Here is a 27,746-nt window from a genome sequence, read left to right on the forward strand (position 1 = left end):
GGACGCGCATCGGGCTCTTCGGGCTCCTGTTATAACTGGTAATTATAACAGCTAGGTCCCATATGCTTCCGAACAGAGAGTGCTATCGAGTGACTGAAATAGCGAAAGCGAGTATGGTCATGACTCAAGTAGACCACTAGATCTCATAGCATCAAGATTCTGGGCAAAAGGCAAAACAGAGGATTGGGTAGGTAAGGTACAAGATGGCATACTCAAAAACAAGGAAGATTATGACTTCGTCGTATAATATATTTCAAGTGAGGTAGGCAGATGCACTATTTCATTTCAAACATTATATACGTAGACGATTTTTTATTGAAGATTATAGTCGATTTTTTGAGATGCCTATTGGTTCGGAAATTAAAATATCGACACAATACAGGTGGATGCGACGGGTCTGCCCGCGAAATTCAACGTAGGCTTATGGCATTTTAATTGCGCCAATGGCAGTATCATCAGGTTTATATTATAAAAATCTTTAGGTACTTGAAAGGGTCTACTTTAAAAATTTGCTCTACTATCGACTAATTTGTGAGACTTACGGCCCGTTCACACATAGGAGTCCGTTTTACTGGTACGTTTTTAACGGATACGTCATAAATTTATGCTCTGTTCACACAAAGGCACCGTATAACGTTCAACTGATCCGTCATTACTGGATGCGATGTGTGAACAGAAAACTCGCAGTATACCGACGCCTACACCCCGCACACACCGCCCACCACGCACATAGTATCTATCCGCTAAAATTCTACGTATCCGTATATTTCCGTTCCGTCCATCCAGTATTCGATGACAAAACGGAATGTAATTTTTTTACGGAACAATATTTTTTACTGTGTACAGAATCCTGTGCCATGTGTGAAGTCGCTCATACAACTACATACGCCATCGTAGAAAAAAAAACGTACAAGATAAAACGGAACAGTAAAACGGGGACATGTGTGAACCGGCCGTTAGTCGATATTAGAGCTAATTTCTTAAACTGGAGGTTCTTTGTTCGACCTGTATTATCTCTCGTTACAGAGTAGTAAGGTTTGGGTTTTTATTCTAAGAGCTAGGGTACCTATACTTATTAGTTATTTCTTAACGTCGGGTACCATGGGTACCACAATATGTCCGCTATTCTTCCGCATGTACCTACTCTGTGCTCGATTCTCGCTGGAAGCTAATCTGATTTAAAATTCCATGGGCTAAATCAATTTGAAAGAATGTGGTTTTTCCTGAAATCATAATCTTTCAGTGACACGTCGACTCTCAATGTTTGGAAATGTTTCTGAAGTTCTAAAGTTACCCGTGGCCCCTCGCACCACTGCCTCGCACCATAATAATTTATTAGCGTCTAGAGTGGGATAGAAGTAGAGTGGAAATTGGGGACGGTTGAAGGTTAGAACTTGGAAGTAAAACCCTCACTCCTACTTCGTGTTTTTTTCATCAGTGGGCTGCAAAGTTGCACTTTGGATTCCTTTTTTTTTCTCTCGTCTGGCTTTACACTGATTAGCCAATGTCAAGTTTGTATTATTTACAAGTTAAAGAAACTATATGTTGTATGGACTTCGTCTGTACCGGCGCCCGCCGACATACACGCGGCGCCCCCTTAGAGTGCTTCCCAGTCAGTTCCACCATCAATAAACACCAGCAGAACACAAAAACCGGTCATTTCTAACAAAAAAAAAACACTCCAAAAAGTCACAACACGCGCGCCAGCAAACGCCACCACAGACGAAGTCCCTTCGGATTCCTGTCTTTTTGTTGAGCTAAAACTTATACCATATTCTATGGTAGGACTTTCGGTGTTGTCATTTGAAATTTCTTCCATTTTTATGGGTAATCTTTTTCAATAAACTAATTACTTTTTCAACCAATTTTAAAACAAAAGGTTATGTATACGACACGAATTTATGTATGCATATTTGCGATTATCTCAAAAACTAATGAGATACCATCATGATGAGAGAACATCAGATGGTCCGATCGCAAAAGAAGCACAGACATGCTATGGTGAGCAAAAGTTAGTGGTATTAAAGCATATTATGCGATGACAATAACATAATATTCTACGTTAAAATAGGGTAGGTACGTCAACCACGTCCACATCGGGGCCCATGAGTAAAGTCTTTATCCATATCCATACTTAATATTATAAATGCGAAAGTGTGTCTGTCTATCTGTCTGTCTGTCTGCTACCTTTTCACGGCCCAACAGTGTAACTGATTCTGACAAAATTTGGTACAAGGTCCCGGGGATGGACATAGGCTACTTTTTATCCCGGAAATTCAAACAGTTCCCACGGGATTCCTAAAGACCCATCACTTAACCGACTTGTATGAAATTTGGTACCAAAGTAGCTTGCGTCCCGATAATCGAAATAGGTAGCTTTTTATCCCGGAAAATCAAACAGTTCCCACGGGATCTCTAAAAATCTAAATCCACGCGGATGAAGTCGCGGGCATCCTCTAGTTCGAAATAATTAGAAATTCACTGTTATCAGAATTTAGCAATGGCATTATCATCAAATTATAATTGAAACGTACATAATGGTGAATTTTTGAAATATTTTCTTTATTATAAACTTGGTATGAAGGCCAGACATAGCCTTTACCCTGAAATTACCATCAAAACTGAAAATCCCAATGGCTCCAGTTCTTAAACCCTGTCCTAGGGTATGGGAATTAATTCTACTAAAGGAAATAATATTTTCTACAGGTGGGATTACTATCTAATATTTAAAATAGTTCTGTTTAATATTACTTTTAAGTAGGTTCGAACTGAACTATTTAGGAGTCAGTAGACCTGCGTGATGGAAATAAAATCTACATAAAGTGGATAAGATATAAGATTAATTTTGTAAAATAGGTATGTACATCAAAACATCATTTTTATTAAAATAAATAAAATGGGGTAAATATAAATTGGAAATTTTAACATTGAGTATAGTAACATTTTTAAATTCGCATGAACGCAAGATGGCTGCCAATTTATGTGAACGCAAGAACGAGTAGAAAAGTAATATGCGTTTGTTGGATTCAATGCCGTTTGTTTTGTGATAATAACGTTACGAATTTTACATTATTTTTGTGTTTGTGTTTTCGTGCAATCTGTTATGAGTTATCGATGGTATTAAAGTCGTATGTGCAATATTTCGTTGAAAGGTATAAAAAATGTTCAGTGTTGAATTGTGATTATTATTTAAGCAGTGAGGATCCCCTTTGGGTTGTAATGATGCCTGTTGTTGGATGATACCGGTGATTACACGTAAGTGAAAATTCATTTGAGTTTGCGGACAAGTTTAAAATGTCAATACCTACAAGTCGTAACCTATTTGACTATATCAGGTATTTTTTCGTGGCGTGGCTCAGGCTGGCGCCGGGCTGCCGGCCGTGTCACACAGCTGTTCGTTTCACACGTTACAACCGTCAACCAAGTTCAATTGAATATTTCGCATGTCAGCCTGCTAGTTGATCTCTTCAGTAATTTATAATAAGTACTTTACTCTGCAAATATACCATTATCTAGGTGATGTTTAATTTGTCAGATGATGGGCATCGAATTTTATTTGACGTATTTAAACAATCAGCTGCCTCTGATCACATATTCTTATTCTATAATAGTTTAAGGCCGGCTGAATATTACTAGAAATGCAAATGTCCTTTACAAAATTTTCTTGTTGCCAGAAGGCACTCTGTTAATACATTTTGTACAGAATTTTGCAAGATCAGACTTACACTTTTGATTGTCCCTGAATGAGTAAAACAGAAAGTTTTCTAATAGACAATTTCTGATAATGTGCGGGCCCACCTTAGTATTTCTTCATTTAAAATAGTCTTGATATCTTTAGGTTACCATTTGGGGATATAAAGAGAATACCCACTCATAATAAATCAAAAAAAAAATAATGATTTATTGTATATAAGTATAGGTGTGTGGAAGAACTAAGAACTAACAAATTATGTTTTGTAGTAGCTCTTTGTTCATGTTTACAAAAATTTTAAGTAGGTACATGAACAATTTCTTGCTTGCCAGTCATTGGCATCAACTGCCTGATCCACAGCTAGGTCAATTACTACCAGTTCAAATAAATTGAGGAGCTGAGGAACAAAATGAAGTACACTTGTGATTCAAATACTTTATTTACTTTAATCCAAGCATGTTTGATGCTTTAAATACTATCTGAACTCATTTTCAAGCAAAACAGCCCAAAAGTGCTAAACTTGAGTCCAAAAATTTTGATTTGGATCACTGAGAACACAAAGAACTTATTTCCATCCCAAGAAGAACCTATAACGACTAAAATTGAGTCCAAAGTTTGTGATTATGATCATACTAGTAAAGTTTTAACAGCTTTCATTAAATTTTTGCTCCTTCTGCAAATTATTGCTTCACAGTTAAAATTTTTATCACAATACAGTGAAATTGGTACTTCATGACTAAGAAACCTTTTATGATGCTATATCCAAAAGTTGTAAAATGCAAATATAGAAATTTAAGATACAAAATTCTACGGAACATCATGATACACAATTAATCACATTTTATAATTGTAAATATAACAAGAGTAAGTATGTAGGTACATTATACTTTATTGCAGAAATTGAGGGTACCCAGGTTAAAATTCAGTAGTTAAATAGTGCTGTTCTTTATTTTTAAACTTCATGTTGTTTTTCACAAACAATGTATAGGTAGGTAATTTGCCATCTCAGATAAGCACATAAGCAACACAATTTGCACGTACTTTAGACCTTCTGAACTTATTTTTCACTCATATCAGAGTGTGAGGGAACTCTCGGTTTCATCCTGAATCTAGTATGTCAAATTAGCCAGTGGGTTATGTGAAATCAAAGAAAAATGGGCAATTCATAGGCTACCTAGCGTGTAACGTAGAAACATTTGACTTCTACCAGTGACCTCAAAGCCTCAACATTTTGTTAGAAGTCTGAAGACTGTTGTGAACAGTGATGTCGCTACTATGGGAAAGTCTTAGTAAACAAAGGCATTATAAATGAAATCCACTGTAGTTACTTGTATAATGTCATAATAATGGGTTTTCTCTACAATAAATATTAATGGCTTTAAATATGATACCTTATCAGATAAAAATATATAACTGATAATAATTGTAAGTTACTGTAATAGTAATAAACTATAATAATCTGCAGATTATAAAAATATAAACACAATAATAGACTTTGGCACAGGCATCACACTTCTGACACATTTACTACAGATATGGAACTTCTTACAAAATGTTGATTATACCTAAGTATAACAGCTTGAATTCTTTATTAGAGCAATCTATGACAGAATGATGTCAGTCATAAGTAGTAGCTAACTAGTTTAGCTCTTAAAGATATTTTGTCAACATGTGGTTGGGAAAGTAGTCTATTTTCATCTGAGTCATAGCTTGTTGATAAAACAAACCCAATCCATTAGCCACTTACAAACTCATTGAGCTCTTTCTCTGCTGAATGATTTTTCAAATGATTTCAAAAATTCATAATGCACATTGTAACAAAGAAAATTTTTCACCACCCAATAGGTGAAAAATTTAAAATAAAATTTATTTAAAAAAAAATAAAACAATACAATAAAATTAATTCCTTACTTTTACTTCCAGCTGACAAAATATATATATATAAAATGGATATAGGGAAAACCTTCGGGCGCCAGCCAGCTGGATAGAAATCTCCACAGATAGACTTGCCGAGGCCTGGACTTGTAATCGCAAGTCAGAGATTCGGTCCACCTAGCCGTGCTCTCTATTCCGGGACGCCAAATGTCCTCAAGAAATAAATATTGGTGAATAAAAATCAAAGAATTTAAAATTTATTATTAAAAATTAATTTATTAAATTTCTAAAGTTTTATACAAATTTTATTTATTAAAGAGGAAAAAAAAATATGACAATTTATAATAGGTATCGCCCCTTTGTTCTTGTCTTAATTTTATATGTCATATATATAGATACAATGATCAAAAATAAACAAACTTATAGTACCTGGGCCACATGGCCACACACTAGGTTATAAAAAATAAAGTCCAAATTATCACAAAATTTGTTAAAATAGAGAATAAGCTAGGCACATGTCGAATATCTAACTAATTCCACAGGCCGAAAACTGCATTCCATCACACCAATTCCGGGATGGAATCCGATATAAAACGTAACATGTACGATCCAAAATGAAATTTACGGGAAAATCCTCATGATAAATGCTCAAATGAGGCGTTAAATGATAACAATCTAGAGACGAAAATCTAGGATCAACGATCTAGGATCAACGGCTGTAACAAGGAAAATGTTAGGTTAAAATTTTCATCCATTTTCTTGTTGGAAAATTCAATGTTCTAATGGTGAGATTGGGCAGAAAAATGAACACTTACCGCTAAAAGCGCCGTGTCCTACCACTCTATAGCCCTCTGGCCCATAAATATGTATTATACTTATTTAGTTTAACTTTCACATTTTTAAAAATTAATAATTGACGAGCAAATGTTTGCGTGTCTATGTAGGAAGAAAAAGTAAGCTTCAAAATGGCCACCGAAAGATGCCAACTTCATTCGGTAAACGAGCTGTCAAAAATGTTACTAGTTTTTTTCCAATATGAAAGAAGGTTTGACAGATCGTTGAATTACATTCCCAAACGTCACGCCTTAGAAACGTCATGGTGAAGTTTGGGACACTGACATATGACGTATAAAAGGTCTACAAACAGATTTCAGGTTATGTTAATAAAAATATGCGATCTAAATAAGGGATGTAACGGGACCGCTAAGGTACACGTTACAACATGTCTAGGATTAATCTGGTACTCGTTTCTGGCTGGACCGTTTTGAATGCAGTTTTTTTATTCAAAGCCTATGTAGTCAGGATGGTTCTTAGCTATGTTTGATGAAATTTTGTCTAGCCATTTCCAGAATGTTAGGGTGGCGCCAGGAGGTAGTCACAGCAACTTAAACCCTATTAAATGCAGTTCCACCGAGTTTGCTTTCTGCAATAGTGTTGACGGGTAGAAAATATGATGATGATGATGTTTAGGGTACACAAGTCTGCAATAGACTTGACTGACCGATTTGAGTGCAGTTTTTTTAATTCAAAGGCATATCTACTCGCAATGGTTTATCATAAACATAAAACTGGATCCATACTTGTTCACGTGCACGAACTGTGCACACAACATGTGTAATAAGATCATAATGTGGACTGTACATGAGTAGTTCGCTCGATGGCGTGCACATATTCGTGAGTTTTTGGAAGTGAGTACAAACATGATAAGACAAACGCGTTCGCGACATGCGTCATGCACTCGAGTGCAGAGACAGTGACGCGTCCATGAGTGTTCGATGCGTGTGCACGGTTTGTGCGCATGCACAGGTGTGGATGAGCCTTAATGTCAATACTTTCCGATTGATATATAAGTATAAAATTTTAAATATTTAATATAGACACTCCTCTATTGTTCATGCAATATGTTTTGGCACGTAGCGTAGGCACCTAGTTTGAATTCGTACGCAATTGAAGGTGATTGATTAGCATAGTGAGTAATGTGGCAGATACGCAACTTTTGTTTAGCAACGCATCTTGAATAAAATGTACCTTTAAGAGGAAAACCAATGCGAATGACATAGACGATTTCACCTTCAAACTAGCAATTTCGACATGTCATGACCCTCTATTGACAATTAATCAAGCAGACATTTCAATCTGCGAAATTTACGCGGACTTTTAGTATTTTGACGTAGGAGGGTAAAAGATCCAGTACATGAACGAATAAGGACTACCCTGACATTGACCTAAAATTAAGGTATATGAGAATCGTTCTATAACTAATTTTTATATTTTGTGTGTCTGTACACAGTAGGTAAACACTCTTAAATTATTTAAATATCAAAAAATCAAATAAAATGCGTGGTATTAATTATTATAAATTATTTTATTTAAGAAAAGGATAAATTGCCAGAAAATGAACTGGGAATTTCAGTGAATGAACGAACTCTATCTAGTGCATAAACTCTCGATTCCTATTAATAAATAAATTCTTAAATATATTTTCGGCTTGGAATCCAAAAAAAATTGACAGATTTTCACAGTTTTTGACTTATTGTATATTTTTTTCTACATTTTGCGCGATAAATCAAACACTATTTTACATAATAATAATAAATAAAACCTGTTTTAGAATGTATAATAGAGCCCTTTCATATGATATTATCCCCTTTGGTATGGTACTTTTCGATCTTGTCCCCCCTTCACCATTTTACCACCGAACCGCAAGACGTCGGGCGAGTTTCCATCCTTATGTCGTCGACATTCCATCTACACGCACAAAACGTTTTGCGTCTTCATTCCTCATACGCATGGCTAAGGTTTGGAATACTCTTCCGCGATCTGTGTTTCCCACCAATTACAATCCGGGTATCTTTAAAACAAGAGTGAATAGGCACCTTCTAGGTAAACGCGTCCCATCTTAGATCACATCATCACTTTCCATCAGGTGTGATTGTGGTCAAGCGCTTACCTATAGTGAATAAAAAAAAAAAAAAAGTTATCTTAGGTTGAAAGTCACCTAAATTTTCTGGAAAACAGTCTAAATGATTACAGAGAAAATGAAACTTAATGCCCATGTTGCACCCAAGTCGCTGGAAGTGCAACATCAGCTGCTGAATGTTTTGAGAGTAGTGAGAACAATATACCGTAACACATGTTATCAGATTTGTTCCTTTGAGCCGAGAAGCCACATGTTCTGATGCTTTTTAGACAATCTAAGATCTCTCATTAAGTGGTCCAAATCATTTTGATTGAATAGTCTAAGTTGAGATGTAAAACATCGTCACTACCTTCTGAAAGTTCTTGAAGTAGATTGGAGGTACTGGGTTGGGGCTGAGGTACAGATTTATCACCAGAAGTCAGAATCGTTCTAATTGTAGACTGCAAGTTACAATAGAGTCGCTTGGAACAATTTTTTTGCTGTTTCTTCTGGTTATATTCACAATGCAGAAATAATAATCATCATGGTGTTTAGATGGTTCGCGCCAAATTATAAGACTATTTTTAGTAAAAGTAGAGTCTATTCTTATTTGCTCATAAACGCACATATAAAAATTTGGAGTCCAGGCCTTGCTGTTAGCTGCTAATGGGTTCTCAAAGTAGCCCGAGTATGCTTGTTTTACAAAGTTAGACACACTTGCACGACATTCTTTAATACGTACTCGCCACCAAATGGTACAAAAATGATTGGAATAACTTGCAGATGTTCTTCTTGATGTTCACCTCGATAAATTTTGGAAATTACTTGTGTGATCTTAATAAAGTGTGAACATACAAAGTGTGAGTATAGTGCAAAATATGGGGGTACCTGTATCTCAAAAACTAGAGCTGCTGTGTAAAAAATTAAAGTAGATCTGAAATCAGCGACGTCAAATTAGTAAGAAACAGTTTCAAAACCTAATAAAACAAAAAAGTTGAATTTTGTATGCCAGTGAAATGATTCGGAATCGGAAGCCACTTTATATATCGCGAAATTTGGAAATGTGGTCAAATTTTCGAAATCCATATTTATCAATGAAAAGCGACATAATTTTGTAAGTAGTACCTACTTACTTCAGTTTACTATTTTTGAACAGTTTCGCAGAGGTACAACAATCGGCCTCATTCAATCAGCCGCCATATTTATAGTAACAGGCAAATAAATACAATTAAGTATTGGAACTACAATACCTATGCTCCTAAATGTATCTTAAAAAACAAGTCTCATTCAGCGTTTCAAGTGCAGAAGAGGAAGTAGACAGACGGATTAACATCAGTTCGAACAAGTACTGGGCACAAAAGGAAAGAATGAAAGGAGCTTACCCAGTACATCTTAAAAGATCCGTTACAGATACATGCATCCTGCCATGCCTCACCTATGCCAGCCAAACATGGGTCCAGACAAAGAATATAAAAAGAAATAGTGACTTGCTAAAGGGCGATGGCAAGGAGCATAACTTAAGGAAAAAATATTCAAAGTGAGAATTGAAGACATAAGAAAAAAGACAAAGCCTACAGACACCTTGAGACATGCTCTAAAACTGAAATGCAAATGGTCATATTGTATCGATTTTTACAGATGAAAGAAGGACAGGAAAAATCTCCCCTTGGCCAGGTCCAGCAGGTAAAAGAAAAATAGGTAGACCGAAGACGCGTTGGTCTAATGCTATTGTGCAAATCGCGAGAGAAAATTAGCTTGATAGTACCAAAGACAGAGAAAAATGGGGATACCCAAGAGGGATCCTTATCCAAGAAAGAAGAATACCAGAATAAATATTTAAAAAAAATCTAAAGAAAAATTAAACCGACTTCAAAAACCACAAACACTAAAAAGTAAAAATAATTTTAGTGATTGTGGTTTTTGAAGTCGGTTTTATTTTTCTTTTGAAAATTTTTTATTTCACAATTTTTAGTGGCCCCACTGTACTATAATATGCCATACCCAGTTAAAACCCTACTGTTTACTAAGATATTACACTGATCGCGAGCAATTTGCTCTTATCCATTGAGGAGTTCCGTTCTCCATCTCGGAAGATATTTATCAGATCTTCATCGAATTTATATGGGACCACCTGCGAAGTATACCCTATCAAACAAAAAAAAATCCAAATCGGTCCAGGCGTCTTTGAGTAATCGGAGAACATACATTAAAAAAAAAGTTACCGAGGAATTCAGAACCTCTTCCTTTTTTTGAAGTCGGTTAAAAATATACTAAGATTTACTAACATGGTGTTATACCACAGAGTAGCGAACAGAGGCAAAGCTTCTAAGAAGCGAACAAAATTTATAACTATTTTGGTAGGGTTGGCACAGAAGGATACAATTTAATAAACAATAGGTATTTGTTCAACAAGATGGCAAAGTTTGTTTTTTGTTGTGATTGCTTAGTTTAAATATCGATCGATAGATCTAAATATCGATTTTGAACGAAATCAGTCACTTTACAAAGAATTATAAATGGTGCCAACTTTTTAAATTTTGGTAACAGTTTCCTATTTTGATCCCAGGGAGCTCTAAATATTGATTTTGAACGAAATCGGTCAATTAACAAAGAATTTCAAAATGGCGTCGACTTTTTTAAATTTTGGTAACAGTTTCCTTTTTTGTGATCCCAGGGAGCTTTAAATATCGATTTTGAACGAAATCGGTCAATTAACAAAGAATTTCAAAATGGCGTCGACTTTTTTAAATTTTGGTAACAGTTTCTTATTTTGTGATCCCAGGGAGCTCTAAATATCGATTTTATACGAAATCGGTCAATTAACAAAGAATTTCAAAATGGCGTCGACTTTTTTAAATTTTGGTAACAGTTTCTTATTTTGTGATCCCAGGGAGCTCTAAATATCAATTTTGAACAAAATCGGTCAATTAACAAAGAATTTCAAAATGGCGTCGACTTTTTTAAATTTTGGTAACAGTTTCCTTTTTTGTGATGCCAGGGAGCTCTAAATATCGATTTTGAACGAAATCGGTCAATTAACAAAGAATTTCAAAATGGCGTCGACTTTTTTAAATTTTGGTAACAGTTTCCTTTTTTGTGATCCCAGGGAGCTCTAAATATAGATTTTGAATCAAATCGGTCAATTAACAAAGAATTTCAAAATGGCGTCGACTTTTTTAAATTTTGGTAACAGTTTCCTTTTTTGTGATGCCAGGGAGCTCTAAATATTGATTTTGAACGAAATCGGTCAATTAACAAAGAATTTCAAAATGGCGTCGACTTTTTTAAATTTTGGTAACAGTTTCCTTTTTTGTGATCCCAGGGAGCTTTAAATATCGATTTTGAACGAAATCGGTCAATTAACAAAGAATTTCAAAATGGCGTCGACTTTTTTAAATTTTGGTAACAGTTTCTTATTTTGTGATGCCAGGGAGCTCTAAATATCGATTTTGTACGAAATCGGTCAATTAACAAAGAATTTCAAAATGGCGTCGACTTTTTTAAATTTTGGTAACAGTTTCTTATTTTGTGATCCCAGGGAGCTCTAAATATCGATTTTGAACGAAATTGGTCAATTAACAAAGAATTTCAAAATGGCGTCGACTTTTTTAAATTTTGGTAACAGTTTCTTATTTTGTGATCCCAGGGAGCTCTAAATATCGATTTTGAACGAAATTGGTCAATTAACAAAGAATTTCAAAATGGCGTCGACTTTTTAAAATTTTGGTAACAGTTTCTTATTTTGTGATCCCAGGGAGCTCTAAATATCGATTTTGAACGAAATCGGTCAATTAACAAAGAATTTCAAAATGGCGTCGACTTTTTTAAATTTTGATAACAGTTTCCTGTTTTGTGATCCCAGGGAGCTCTAAATATCGATTTTGAACGAAATCGGTGAATTGACAAAGAATTACAAAATGGCGTCAACTTTTTTAAATTTTGGTAACAGTTTCTTATTTTGTGATCCCAGGGAGCTCTAAATATCGATTTTGAACGAAATCGGTCAATTAACAAAGAATTTCAAAATGGCGTCGACTTTTTTAAATTTTGGTAACAGTTTCTTATTTTGTGATCCCAGGGAGCTCTAAATATCGATTTTGAACGAAATCGGTCAATTAACAAAGAATTTCAAAATGGCGCCAACTGTTTTAAATTTTGGTAACAATTTCCTGTTTTGTGATCCCAGGGAGCTCTAAATATCGATTTTGAACGAAATCGGTGAATTGACAAAGAATTACAAAATGGCGTCGACTTTTTTAAATTTTGGTAACAGTTTCTTATTTTGTGATCCCAGGGAGCTCTAAATATCGATTTTGAACGAAATTGGTCAATTAACAAAGAATTTCAAAATGGCGTCGACTTTTTTAAATTTTGGTAACAGTTTCTTATTTTGTGATCCCAGGGAGCTCTAAATATCGATTTTGAACGAAATCGGTCAATTAACAAAGAATTTCAAAATGGCGTCGACTTTTTTAAATTTTGGTAACAGTTTCTTATTTTGTGATCCCAGGGAGCTCTAAATATCGATTTTGAACGAAATCGGTCAATTAACAAAGAATTTCAAAATGGCGTCGACTTTTTTAAATTTTGGTAACAGTTTCTTATTTTGTGATCCCAGGGAGCTCTAAATATCGATTTTGAACGGAATCGGTCAATTAACAAAGAATTTCAAAATGGCGCCAACTGTTTTAAATTTTGGTAACAATTTCCTGTTTTGTGATCCTAGGGATCCTCAGATATTGATTTTGAACAAAATCTATGACAGTTCAAAAAAATAGATTTTAAACACTATTTAAATTATTATCATTAACATTAAATTAAATGAAAACACGACGCGCGACGTGTACTGCAGCCCCTGAGCTTGAGCACAGGCCGAACCGGTATAAACCGATTTCTCTCCGTACGCGACGTAGCGCCTGTGCTCACGCACACACGCGCCTCAAGCTTGTAGTAGTGTACCTATCGTAGCGCGCTTGTATGAAGCTTTGACTCTGTTCGCTACTCATGTGGTTATACAACGCAATACCACACTCACAAACACTCGTACAAACATACAGACAAGTATATACTCACACACACTCACACACACACACACACACATGGACGCACACGCACTTTTGAACGGTTTGAACGGAACACGGTTTTGAAATTGAAATTGAAAACAGTGTAAGAATTTGTAAGAAAATATTTAAAAAAGGTATATCAGCCGGTTTTTTATTCCAGCTCTTAATACATGTAAAAACGTCCAATCTGTTCATTTACTCGAGCCTTTACCCTAGTACCTAATTATATCGACCGCCCCATATCAAAACAAAGTAAATGTCATTTTTCCGAAAATCGTTTTATGTCATAAGCCTAACTTTCATAGTATGTCCCGTTGTATTGTAAGGACACCCACATTAAAGTAAAATTAAAAGCTAGTAAGTCGCTTTGACCTCTGTCTTTCTGTCCGTCTGTCCGTCTGTCGTGTCTGTCAAGAAAACCTATAGGGTATTTCCCGTTAACCTAGAATTATGGGCAGGTAGATAGGTCTCAACTCTCATAGCCCAAGTAAAGGAATAAATCTGAAAACAAATTTCGTGATTCTAGATCAACGGGAAGTACTGTATAGGTTTTCTTTACGGACGGACGGACAAACGGACAGACAACAAAGTGATCCTTTAAGAGCTCCGTTTTTCATTTTGAGGTACGGAACCCTAAAAAAGAAAATGATGCAATGTAATGAATAAATGTGTAGGCAAGTCTTCACACTAAAATATTTAAACCCCTTTAATTTAAAAACTGTCATAGCCTAGTGGTTAGAACGTCCGCCTCCTAATCGAAGGTCGGGGGTTCGATCCTGGAATCACGCACTACTAACTTTTCAGTTATGTGCGTTTTAAGCAATTTAATATCACTTGCTTTAACGGCGAAGGAAAACATCGTGAGGAAACCTGCATACCTGCAAGTTTTCCATGTTCTCAAAGGTGTGTGAAGTATGCCATTCCGCATTGGACCAGCGTTGTAGACTATTCTATTCTTTTGAATTTAAGCCGCTTACTAGGTTTTGATTTGAGAAAGCTGGAATGCCAGATTTGACATTAATTGACAAAATTGAGAGACCTAAGCTTGTATAAGAACACAGAAGTGTCATAATTCGTGTTCACTTTGCCTAACGTCTCTCAGAGAGCAGAGAGAGATTTAAACTGTTTCTTATAATCACTGGCCATATTTCAAATGCGAAAGTGTGTTTGTTGGTTTAATATTTAATCACACTGCAACGGAGCAACCAGTCGACGTGGTTTTTTGCATGGATACATTTAAAGACCTAGAGACTGACATCTCTCTCCGCATCGTATTCTTTATTGCTGAGGGTTGTGACCTCTTACCATTATTCCTACATCTAATGGTAGGTTTTCTTGGGATAATAATGTGGTGGATTCAAAGAGCCTACGGAACTCGACTAGAAAAACGAGATTTTGACTCTTAGGTTTAACGGTTATGAATTATTATCAGTGATATAATTTATTAGCGCTGCCAGGTAAAATGACATTTATCTCAGAAAATCAAAGAGTTTCCACGAGATTTTTTCCAAGGTTGCGCTACTAAGTAGAATAATATTATGAAGAGGAAAGGTTTGTTTATTTGTTATCGATAAACTCTGAAACTACTGAACTACTTGCACTAAAGACATAATCATCAACATCAACCGACAGACGTCCACAGTGAATATAGGTCTTTAATAGGGTCTTCCACATGCTACGGGTTTGCGCCGCCTGAATCTTTGCGCTTGCGCTTGACGACAATCATGCTTTAAAGAAAGCAGTGATGAGGTCCAAGTTGGAGCACGCTTACCTAGAAGATGCCTATTCACTCTTGGCTTGCAGGTATCTAAGGTATATATGGCAGGAAACACGGCCCCCGAAATGGCGTTCCAACCTTTAGGCTCTCCCCATTGCCCGCAGCATGAATCTGAGCTTTCTTATGAGACCCATGGTTATATTATGTACATATAATATCTCATAAGAAAGCTCTAACACACAATCCAGCTAAGTAAGTCCAATTTCGAAAAAAGCTAGCTAGCCGACAAATCTAACTCAGGCAGCCTTCGGGAATCTTCGAGATGTCTCTCGTCCAAAATTCCTCAATGCTTGAAGACCAGTCTTTGAATAGTGCATATTGTCAGTGATGAAATATGGATCCGAAATATAGGTCTTTTTTTTGTACACAGGAAATGCCTGACGCATACCCCTCCGTCATGTGGGGCTTGCACCAAACTTGCACTACTACGAAATCCATTTCGGAACACGGCACCCGGGACGAGGCGCGCTATCTCCTAGAAAACATAGGTATAATACCTATTTAGAACACTTACTATCTGTCATCATAATCTATGACAACCTCCGAGTATTTACCTGGTAAAACCGTAACTTTAGAATCAAATTTAGTATATAAGCAGGCTTCATTTAGAAATGAAAAAATCCCTATTTTATTTTTCAACGATTATAAACACAACTTTCATTCAAAAATAATAAGCTTAAATTCATTTTAAATAATATTTTGCGACGAAATGACGCGCGCAGTCCGCCCGTCATGAGAGTCCAGTGGACACTGAATTCCATAGAGCGCCTGCAAGAAAATAAATAGCACAGGAAGTTTTTTGGTTAGTTTTAAATTATTTAAGAAATGAAAAACATTTAGTATAAAACTAACAATTAAAATTGATTGCTAAACCTAAACATATCATTTTCTGGAGGTTGGCTTCAAAGTGTCAAGATGTTAAAGAAAATTTTTACAGAACAAGTTGCGAACAGCAATGTTTTCAACTTGTTTTTTTTTATTTATTGGGATAATGTATACAAAATTAAAAGAAGTACTTATAATCTTCACAAACTGAAGTTTTTAATTGCATGTATTTAATAGCTGTTAATGCTTTAGAAAAATAAACAATTCACTTCAAAGTACAGCATTTTTGCGATTTGTCAAATAGCCATAGTCTTAAGAGGGCTCTCTCCGTCACTCGTTTCATACAATCGTAGTTCCAATTTCATTTGAATATTAAGCAACCAAAGTCCATGAAATTTTGCAGACATATTCTAGAAACTAATATCTATGTCTGTGGTTTTCCAGATTTCTGTTAAAATATTCGGTTTCAAAGTTACGCGGTCTTAAAAAATTTCATACAAATCTTTGAGCCCCTGTAATTTTAAAACTACATATTTTTAGAAAAACCTAAAACACCACAGATACAGATATTAGTTTCTAGATTATGTCTGCAAAATTTCATGGACTTTGGTTGCTTAATATTCAAATGAAATTGGAACTACGATTGTATGAAACGAGTGACGGAGAGAGCCCTGTTAATGCATATCAAACCTGTCACCTGGCACCAATGCAATGGCTTTAATATAAAAATAGGTTGCCTGGCTTTAGTGACCTATAACGAAATTGTTTTCTGTAACTGAATATATAAAGTTTCATAGTTTCAAACAAATTCTATGTACAAACAATAAATTGTATAGAGTTTTATTTACTTTGTACGAATTCCCCAAAGATCCCCTCAGGCTACTTTTCAGAATCCATTCTGTTAACATTAGGTTTATATTTATTCCTCCATTTGAATTCAAATTCAAATTCAAATTCAAAATGTTTTTATTCAATTAGACTTTTACAAGTTCTTTCGAATCGTCAAAAGCATCTACCACTGGTTCGGAATGCCTTTCCTACCGAGAAGAACCAGCAAGAAACTCGGCGGTTGCTCTTTTCAAAGATTTGATATACAATATTATGCCATGTATAAAAGCAATTGAAGTCCTGCGCATTGCTGGAGCGAATCGAAGTTCAAATCCACGCTTTTTTATCATTTACATAATCTTCGATAGTATAATATGCTTTTCTCAAGAGCATATTTTTAATAGATTTTTTGAACCTGTGTAAAGGCAAGTCCAAAATTGACTGAGGAATTTTGTTATAGAAGATTATACCCATTCCCACAAATGACTTTTGGACCTTCCTGAGACGGAGTGTAGGAGTCGCAAGCCTGTTACGGTGTCTAGTCAGCCTGTTGTGTAGATCGCCAACCTTCTTGTAACTAAGAATATTTTGTCTTACAAAAATTATGTTGTTGTAAATATATTGAGAGGCTACGGTAAGGATACCTATTTCCTTAAATTTTTCTCGAAGTGAATCGCGTGGTTTTAAGTTATAAATTGCGCGTATTGCCCTTTTTTGTAATACAAAAATTCTCCCAATATCTGCCGCTCTACCCCATATTAAGATTCCATAAGACATAATACTATGAAAATAAGCAAAATATACTATCTTTGCGGTCTCCACGTCAGTTAATTGTCGAATCTTTCTAACCGCGTAAGCAGCAGAGCTTAGTTTGCCAGCAAGAGTTGATATATGGGTGCCCCATTGCAGCTTCGCATCTAAGGTTATCCCCAAAAATGTAGTAGTCTCTTCTATTTTCAAAATATCATTATTTATCATTAAATTAATGTTACTTGTGTTCTTGGTATTGGGCAGTGCGAATTCAATACACTTAGTTTTTTTTGCATTTAAAAGTAGATTATTTACAGTAAACCAGTGAGTTACCTGAGATATGGCACCATTTATATCGTCAAAATTGTCCTTATTTCTATCGACTTTAAAAATCAAAGACGTATCGTCAGCAAATAGTACGATATCGCAAATATTTTGGACTACATATGGTAAATCGTTTATGTATACTAAGAACATGAAAGGACCTAGAATAGAGCCTTGAGGAACACCCATTAGTGAGGCTGATCCGGATGACTTCACATCATTCACACATACTGTTTGAATACGATCACTAAGATAGGACGCAATGAGACCAAGCGCAGTGTCTTTGATTCCATAGTGGCTCAATTTAACTAAAAGAGTCTCGTGCTCAACGCAATCAAATGCTGCACAGACCCTATGATTTGCTGTAAAGAAAAAGTTTACGTATTGTGTTGGTATTTGCTTAAACATAGCTATTTGGTGAGTAAGTACTTAATTAAACTAAGGAATTCCTTACAACTAAACTTTTAAAATAGTAAATAAGTCATAAAGTACAACCTAAGTTTACATTTGCTAGGAACAATTTATCAAAGTTCTTTAATAATAATTAATTACTTAGCGTTAGTGAAGCGTGTACAGTGCGTAAGTCAAAAAGTCTACTCTACGGCAGAGCAATAAAACTGTGTAAAATATTCGTTAGCAACCCTTGATGTACATTACTATGAAAAAGGATTTAAAATAAAGTTATTGACGAAATAAAATACGCTAATAAGATTCTGATGGATCCAATGAAAGCGGGCGAATATCTTCATCGAATGGCAAACCTTAACGCCTAAAATGACTTACGCACTGTTAGAACTTCACTGACGATAGGTATATTCTAAGGTACGAGAGGCCAGCGCTTCCTCGTACCCTGAAATGTGCTAGAGCTAGACGTTTACATTGCCTCTCCCTCCACTCGTCGCTTCGCCAATATTTGCACAGCCGAGGATAGCATTAAGCACTTACCCAGGCGGATGTTATGTCATTGCGAATAAATAACACGCAGATAGATGAACGTCCAAATAAAAATTCGACGTAATAAGTCAAATAATTTTCCGTGATTTTTTGGTCTACTAAATAATTAAATAGGTACCGGTGCGTCTTTGTAAACGTGACATAAAATTATAACTACTGTTAAGTAATAACAAAGGACTGATTGACTTCATATTTAAAGTCAAATTGTTAGGCTGGTTGTAGAAAGTTGAGATTTTGTGTGTTGGTCTTTCTACATGTTTGCTTACAAGAAAGGATCTTGAGAATCCCCAAAGGCACTTTAAAACGCGTACGAAGTTGCTGGAAATAGCTAGTTATGTATGTATAAGCAAGGCGCGATGGAGCCGTGTCTAAGGCTAGGAACTGTCTGAACTCTGAAGTCACTCACTTTGCATAGCACACATAGATATATAATAGAGGTAACTAACACTTTAGCCTGATGACACTTTTTTAGTGTTCCATACTTCATAAAACAAGGTACGCTTATAGTCTCGTCCAGTCCTTCTGTTTTCCTTTGTGTGTCACAGCAATTTTCAAAATAAGCCATAAAAGCTGTAAGATTAAATTTATTCCAGTTATAGAAATCTGTTACAGCTACACAGAGGCATAGGTATTCAGATTGTGAAATTCTTTTTTTGACTAAGTAGTTAGTATACTCCTTCAAATGACATCAATTGTACAGGTATTTTAAAATCATTATAAGTTTTCTTGAAGTTTTTCGAAAAAATATTCTGTTTATGTAATAATGAGCCCTTAAGTAGCAATTTTACGACTCGAATATTCCAGCCTCCAATTCCTAAACGACCTACGATTGCCATCTCGACCTGTTGCGTACTATGCTATAAGAATTACAACAATACTGTTATAGTTATACTAAAGTTTAGTGAGTAACTTTAAAAAGCTGCACGCATAACTTGTAGACCTACGTAGACCTACGGCAATCGATATAATTTGGACAATAGGTGTAAATTGTTGGGTACATGTACACCTGTGTACCTGCACCTGGTGATTTGGATTGTTTGACGAACCTACTAATGACTTTAAATATTATTAATGGTATAGCCCTGTTTTTTTGTATGCGGGGCGGTAAAAGAAAACAGTGATAATGAATGATAATAATTTTGAATATAATTACTCTTTTTGGAATATTATAATATGTGTCTTTCATCTCTAATTATTATCTACATATTCTCTACATAATATTATAAAATAAAACAAAGTCCCCGAAAGGCTGCCCGCCTTCTGTCCCTATGTACCCTTAGTTCTTTTAAACTACGCAAATGATTTTAATGCGATTTTCATCAATAGATAGAATAATTCAAGAGGAAGGTACTATATAGCGGAGCTTGTTCGGTTAATATTGCGAATGTGGCGATTCATCAAACGCTTGACACTGACGGATTACAGGCCGTGGATCTGTTGTGGTCGTGGTGTCTGCGGAAATTATTTCATCACAGGGTACTACTTAAGTGTGTCCAGGATTAGTTATAACTATAAGCTTGCCAAACTACTCTCGATGGCAAGTAAAGATAAGTACTTATTGTACAATCAACGTTTGAAATTATTGTACCTATAACTGTGTACCGTGAAAATAAATCAGAAATGCGCGACTTATTTCTTAACTGATTGATTGCAGTTTTCCGCAATCGACCAGCTTTTAAACTTAATTTTTAATCCAAAAACATTCGCAAAGTTGGGCTGGCCGCAGACGGCGAGGACGCGGGGGACAAAAATGGATCACTATGACTTAACTGTAGTGCGCGACAGGTTGAGATGGCAACCGGGGTGGGGACGCCCCGCACAGCCCGCATGCTAACCCGCTGCGGGTGAGCGCCGGTGACGTGCGGGTGTGCGGAGCGTCCCCCCGCCTCATACCCCGATCTACCATCTCAACCTGTCACGTACTATAACTGTGTCGAATAACTCACACGATAGATTAATAGTACGCCTAAACATCGTAGTAAAAGATGAGCGATTTTTGTCCTCCGCGTTTAACAGTCCGTCGTCTGCGCAGGCCCTTAGACATGGTTGTAATGGATCTGTGCTTTATCTTGCATAGCTTCAAACTTGTGTTCAAACTATCTTGATGTAGACTACTGTTGTCGCAGCAGAAGTGACTGACCCGCGCGAAGGGATTAAACGGGAAGTGTTAGCAAGCTTCTGTTAGCCATACCTACTGGATGGACTATTTAGAAAACAGAACGCTACCCCCTAAAACAAGTATTCTTTACTTATTCGTCAGTTTTAATAGTAGAGACTAGAGATACTAAAATGGGCCCTTAGCATAACCTCGAAATATTCACATAGGCATAGCAACGAGTTGTCGGGTAGGTGCTAACAGTTTTCTTTAAGCAGTAGTGGGCGTGGCCAGTCACGTTATACTTGCCGTCACTGAGCGCATAGCATTGTAAAATGATAACATCACGGGTGCTTAAACAGCCTAGCGATGCCTGAACGTCTTCTTTGTCCAGTGAAGTATTTTTGTGAGCCTTTGTCAGCCCAAAGAGACCTTCCAAATTATAATTTATCATCATTATTTTCAACCCATCGCTGGCTCACTAAGTCACTACCGAGTACGGGCGTTTGTGCACACGCGTAGTGTACGTTTTGTACTTTGAATCGTATTTTTACGAAAACGCATACGAACGAGTGCTCAAACGCCCTACGGGTCACTCAAAATGAGAAGGGTTTGGCCAAAGTCTAGCACGCTGGCCAAGTGCGAATTGGCAGATTTCGCACACCTTTGAGAATATAAGGAGAACTTGCAGGTGTTTTCCTTCACTGAATATCAAATTATAATAACAAACGCCAGGCTGCGGCTTCACTCGAAGAAAATTTAAATTATTCTCTTCATCCCTTATAGTCTGTTGGAATTTCGAAAAGTCCGGCTGAATTCTGCGTCTTGAGTGAAGGCGCAAAGCGCAGGCGGAGTGAACGGCGCATTCAACAAATGTTTGACACGTTTGAGCTTATCCGGATTGCTCTGCAATCCGCCACACGCCGTGCGCCGTCACTCAGGACGCACACTAAGGTTGAAATCTATAAAGCGCACTTTGACTTGGCTCTACTAAAGACACTGTTAAAACGAGACAGCGTTATATTGCTGATATAAATCTATCGCGTTTTAACTCTATCTTAAGCCTGAGCAAAGTCAAAGTACGCTCAATAGATCTTAGCATAAGTGTCAAGACAGACGGGCTGCATTTGGACGGCAAGCCGATTGCAAAATTGCATTTGGGTTGCAGTTTTATTGATGTTGACACGACTGCATCGCAACTGCAGACCGACTGCGCAGTCCGCGTGCAGCTCACAGGCAATACCTGTAATAGCACTGCTTCAACTGCCTAGATCCTTGTTCCTTGTCTACACAAGTGTAAATTAAAATTTTATAACACCCCCGACAAGTGAAGGTTACATTAACTTGAAAAGAGCTGATAACTTTCAAACAGCTGAACTGATTTTCTTGGATTTAGCTAAGAACACTCTCGATAAAGCCACCTTTCAGAAAAAATAAATTAACTATTAAGTATACGTAAGTAGTATATTATCGTATATTAACCATTAAGTATACGTAAGTAGTATCGTATATAAAATTTTCGGCCGTGAAATGTGCTAATTATAAGATTCTTAGCAAAACTAGCCTTATTTTATTACTAACTGTTTTGGTAGTGGGCTGGTATGGGCAGGAAGCCTTATATAGGAGGCTGGATATAATTTCTGTTAATATGACTGTACCAAATACCGATTTCAATTTTTTTGGTTCTTAAAAGTCTATGTCATGGATAAACAACTGATCATCTGGGAACACCTGTACCTACCGACGAACACTTCTCGTTTTCCGGATCATATTACCTATACATCTATCTAAATAAAAATTCGTACAACGGTATTCGACACCGTTTATGCCAAATATGTGGGGCTGTAGGCTTCTGATGGACATCGCACTTTCTCCATTTTCGCAAGCCATGGTGCTATAAATTGAATATACCTACGCCCTGATTTCCAAATTGATACGTATTTATATATGTATTATTTTCACATATGAATAGGTACCCATCATAAATTTTTATGTTAAATCTAAGCTTAAACATTCGGGCAGACCAGTTGACTGTCACAATTTTTTTGAAACGTTCGTACACAGAATTTTTCGAGATGAGTAGCTCGATTCCGTAAAATCTGTATCAATCATTATTACAATCGCAATTGTTATTGGCTAAAATGCTATTGCAACAATGCATTATAGCCAATAGTGAGCGAGCGTCAACCAATCAGAGGTGATTGCGATCGTGACATTGTAGCTATCATTCTACTGCAATAGAGCTACAATGTGACTTTGTCGTGCTGTGGCAGTCATGGCGCGGTACGCTTATATGCCATGCGCTTTGTATGACCAGGCCTAAAGACGTAATTCGAGTATTGCATTTTTGCATGCCAGCTCAATAGATAACCACTAAGTAATAGTAGAAGGCCTTTGTCCTCGAATCAGATGTAACCCGTGATAATTCCTTTGGTCGGAGCAGAGGCAAAACAAGGCTTGTGTCGCTTCACGGTAAGCGATTGACCTATCTCCAACAGAAAGATTATACTATGTACTTATTTATTAAACCCCGACCCAAAAAGAGGGGTGTTATAAGTTTGACGTGTGTATCTGTGTATCTGTCTGTGGCATCGTAGCTCCTAAACTTATGAACCGATTTTGATTTAGTTGTTTTTGTTTGAAAGGTGGCTTGATCGATAGTGTTCTTAGCTATAAACTAAGAAAATCGGTTCAGCCGTTTGAAAGTTATCAGCTCTTTTCTATTTACTGTAACCTTCACTTGTCGGGGGTGTTATAAATTTTTAATTTACACTTGTATATTATGCAGATGTATTATGATTGTTTCCGGGCGAAAAAATATCCCTCAGTTAAAACAATATCTAAAATAAATCAATAAGCAATCACATCGGACCTGCGTAGTTTTGTAGCGGCAGTTGAAATTTGGGTCATCGAATAAAATTGAATCGCGGTTATATTTTGTATCGATGCAAGCTGGAACCGCGGGTGGCTCGTGTATTTTAATTGAAATCGATTTTGCGGTACTGCCGACCGAAAGTAATAATTAGAAATTGTTGAAATATATTCCTCTAAAATTGTAAAAAAATTTAGAATCTGAATACTCACTGGATTGGCCTTTTTATTATGAAAATCATGAACGATTAACCATATCACACAATTTTTTTATAGGTATTCCGTATTACTGGAACAAAAGATTGCTAGGTACCGTTAGAGCTTATTCGCTAAGACTCGACAAGCACTCTCCTGAGTTTCCTCTATGCGTCTGTTTTATATTATGTACCACTTTCTGGTGAAATAGCTACGATTATGCTAGAGAACCAGCCGTCTGTGGCGGAACTTAGTAATATACGATTAATTTACGTTCATAATGTTACTATAATATTATGTACTAGGGGATGCCCGCGGCTTCGCCCGCGTGGATTCATTAAAATCGGTTCAACGGTTGGGCCGTGAAAACGTAGCAGACAGACAGACATACTTTCGCATGTATAATATTAGTATGGATAATTTTTAAATTTTAATGGCCCGTTTTCACCTACGTCTGTCCTTATCCTCCCATCGGTTCCTCGTTTCTTAAATAATGTGGCCTAAGTAAGATCAATTTTGGATAATAAGTTTATGGTATGGATAAAATACTTACTAGTTTATCATACAAAAGATTAGATTACGATTTAATTAATAGATAGGTAGCTACTTTCAATCGACATCTGGGATTTCCGCCACTAAAATGTAGCAAATAAACTTTTCTTTTCAAATTGAGCTGGTTAGGGCAAACATTTTTAACGTGAGTTTGTCAGTACTCAGCGAAGTTGATGGAATTCTTACTATTACACAATTGTAAAGAACTTGTGATTTTTTATTAAACGATCTTTGTATGGATTCAGTTACTTTTGGATAAAAGTCGACATTATTCCATTCTTTAATCAGAGGAATTGGTTTTAATATTATTTTATTTAGTACCATCTGAAACCCCGTCTTCGCGGAAAAATATTGATCCTGCTTTATAAATAACTAGGCGATGCTCGCGATTTCGTAAGCGTGGATTTAGGTTTTTGAAAATGCCGTGGGAGCTCTTTGGTTTTCTGGGATGAAAGGCCTGTCACTGTCCAGGTCTTTAGTTATACCTATTCAAAAAATCACGGCGATCCATTGATCCGTTGCGACACGATTGAAGGACAAACCATTAAACCCACAACAAACAAACATATTCTCGCACTTATAATATGGTTAATGTAAATAATAACTGCACATTATTTGATTGACACTGATGTTTTATGTACAGTTTCGTCATTTAGCAGATTATCGACAACTCAGCAGCAGTTAATATTAATCGCCAAAATAAAAAAAATGATAGCCGACTTCGGTATCGCGATATAGGGCAGTAAACATAAACAATTTTATGAGAGTTAGGTACACGCTTTACGGACGAAATATTTTTATCGACTGATGGTCTCGATTGATGTTGTTTTCAGCTAAAGTTTAGATCCCATTCTTACACGGAGCGACGCGCATAAAACCCGTTTTCAACGCCGACGCAACTTATCGCTTTAGCACATACATTTTCTATGGCCGTATGGACACGGAAGAAACTTTGCGAAAACGCGATGGCAATGCCACGTACGGCGTATCGCAGTCCGCAACCTATCTTGCTGTTTTTAGTTTAGACTTTAGTTTGTAACGATGGGGCTGAGGTCACCTATATGTGTAAGCATCTAAAAATCTGATTAAAAGAAACCTATCTTGCACGACTCTCAGCCAATGCTAGTAACTCGCCCGTTACCAAGTACCAAAACAACTTTTCGTAGAGAGTGAACTAAAGTCGATAAGACACGAGCAAAAATATGACAATGTTCAGAAAGTAGAAAATCATTCATGCTTTCACGACTAAGTATAGGCTTTTGGATTATGCACGAAATTAAGAATTTATTTGTTGAAAACTCTTAGGATCAAGTATGAAAACTAGGTGGGTACTGGGTACTTATATTGAAAAGATGATGTTAATCTATTGCTCTGTTGCGGCGTTATTTAGCGACAAATGCGTTAAAAATAGCATGCTATCCCACGGGAACTGTTTGTTCTACCGGGACGAAAGATAGCTTGTATCACTCTCCAGGTCGTCAACTATACCACTTCGTTGCGACCTGATTGAAGGACAATCCAACAAACAAACACACTTTCGCATATATAATATGGGTCGGGATTACGTCTTCTTCACCTCTATACGCCATACATTTTAATGAATTCCAAACAGTCAGAAGACGGTTTGTTCATGTGCCCAGGGAACGTTTGGTGTCCATCGACCACGCCCACAATATAATTAGCCTTCGCTTGCCTTCTCTGCTCGGTCTGTGCGTGGTATAAGACTTGATATCCAATAGAGTTCACATACATTTAGGGATACTACTTAGTACCTGTACTATATATTCTGTGATACTGCGACGATTTCAGATTTTTTAAATAATATGAATGCGGCCATTATTTCGTCTCATCGACTTTTTTTTTAAAAATTTATATATAAAAACGTGGTAGATTTTTTTTGTAAGGAATATAAGGAGTTGTAAAAGACTCCTTGCTTGGTGGTCGCTCTGGCGGGTTTTCTTTCCAACATAGAACCCGACTTTTTATATAAAAGATCCCGTTTATTTGTGTCCCTTGTAAGTACATACACCGATATTTTCTCAGCGGAATGGTTTCCAGCGAAATTGGTTTTCTTGGTAAACTCCTTGAGAGTTTTACAACGTTTTTAAACGTCTAGAGTTCGTTTTTATTTTATTTCGCAACTCCGGCGGTTTGTGTGTTGAACAATTTTGTGTTTTGGGCTTCGGCGTACTTACCTACTTACTTAATTAGTATAAAAAAGGTATCGCTGTTTCTACGAACATTTTATATTTTGGAGGAATAAATTTGACCGTTAACTTAGCAACATTTTGCTCGTTTTTGCTTTATCCTAAGTAATGAAACCTTGAGCCAAAATGCTTTTTACTGTAAAGTTCGGCTCACTTCATCGAAATTCCTTATCCAATAACTGTTAAGTACTTATAAACGACGCGACGGTTTCTAATATTTTTGACTATGATTAATTCAATATCCAGCTTCTTGGTTCAGGCTAGGTAGTTATAGCTTAGCGAACACGACAACCCAAGAGATAATGACAATACCTAGCTAGGTACATAGGTAAATTATTCATTTGTAGTCAAGTCGTTAAAAGACTACTGTATGGTAAGTACCTAGTTATTCGATAATATTTCGAGCTATAAAGTTTTTTTAACTAATTAACTATTTAGTAGTAGTAATCTGTCTCGATACGTTATATTAGTGAACAAAGGTGACTAGTAAAAAGTTTTTTTATATTTTGTCATCAATTGTATAATTATTTTTTTTTGACAAATGACAAGGACAATATTATCGACAGATTACAGATAGGTTACTTATTAATTTCAAGCCTTTAGTCGATATCTGTATGTAGGTACATAAAATAAGAGATAATAGTTGATAGGTGATTGCAGATTAGAGTAGGTTGTTATTGAAATGGGCATATTAAGGCGCCACTGACGCATAAGCAAATACAAGCAATGTTTGCGCATATTAAGTTATTTATGAACAGCACATGGCTGTGATAACGTTCAAATGTAAGGAAATAGGTATCAGCATCAAATGCGTTGTGCTTTTATTGAACGTTAGGGACG

The 27,746-nt window shown here is 36.3% G+C and overlaps 1 protein-coding gene across 5 annotated transcripts in view; it reads left to right on the forward strand.

The window, feature by feature from the left end:
• The first annotated feature begins 2,946 nt into the window (after positions 1–2,946).
• LOC123865342 overlaps positions 2,947–27,746 on the forward strand; it is a 120,755-nt gene continuing 95,955 nt past the window's right edge. For all 5 annotated transcript variants that reach the window (XM_045906315.1, XM_045906320.1, XM_045906318.1 and 2 more), the window contains exon 1: positions 2,947–3,255. The gene's annotated coding sequence lies outside the window, so the exon portion shown is untranslated. The remainder of the gene's footprint in view (positions 3,256–27,746) is intronic.

This window comes from Maniola jurtina, chromosome 5 (assembly GCF_905333055.1).
Source record: "Maniola jurtina chromosome 5, ilManJurt1.1, whole genome shotgun sequence".
Taxonomy (NCBI): Eukaryota; Metazoa; Arthropoda; class Insecta; order Lepidoptera; family Nymphalidae; genus Maniola; species Maniola jurtina.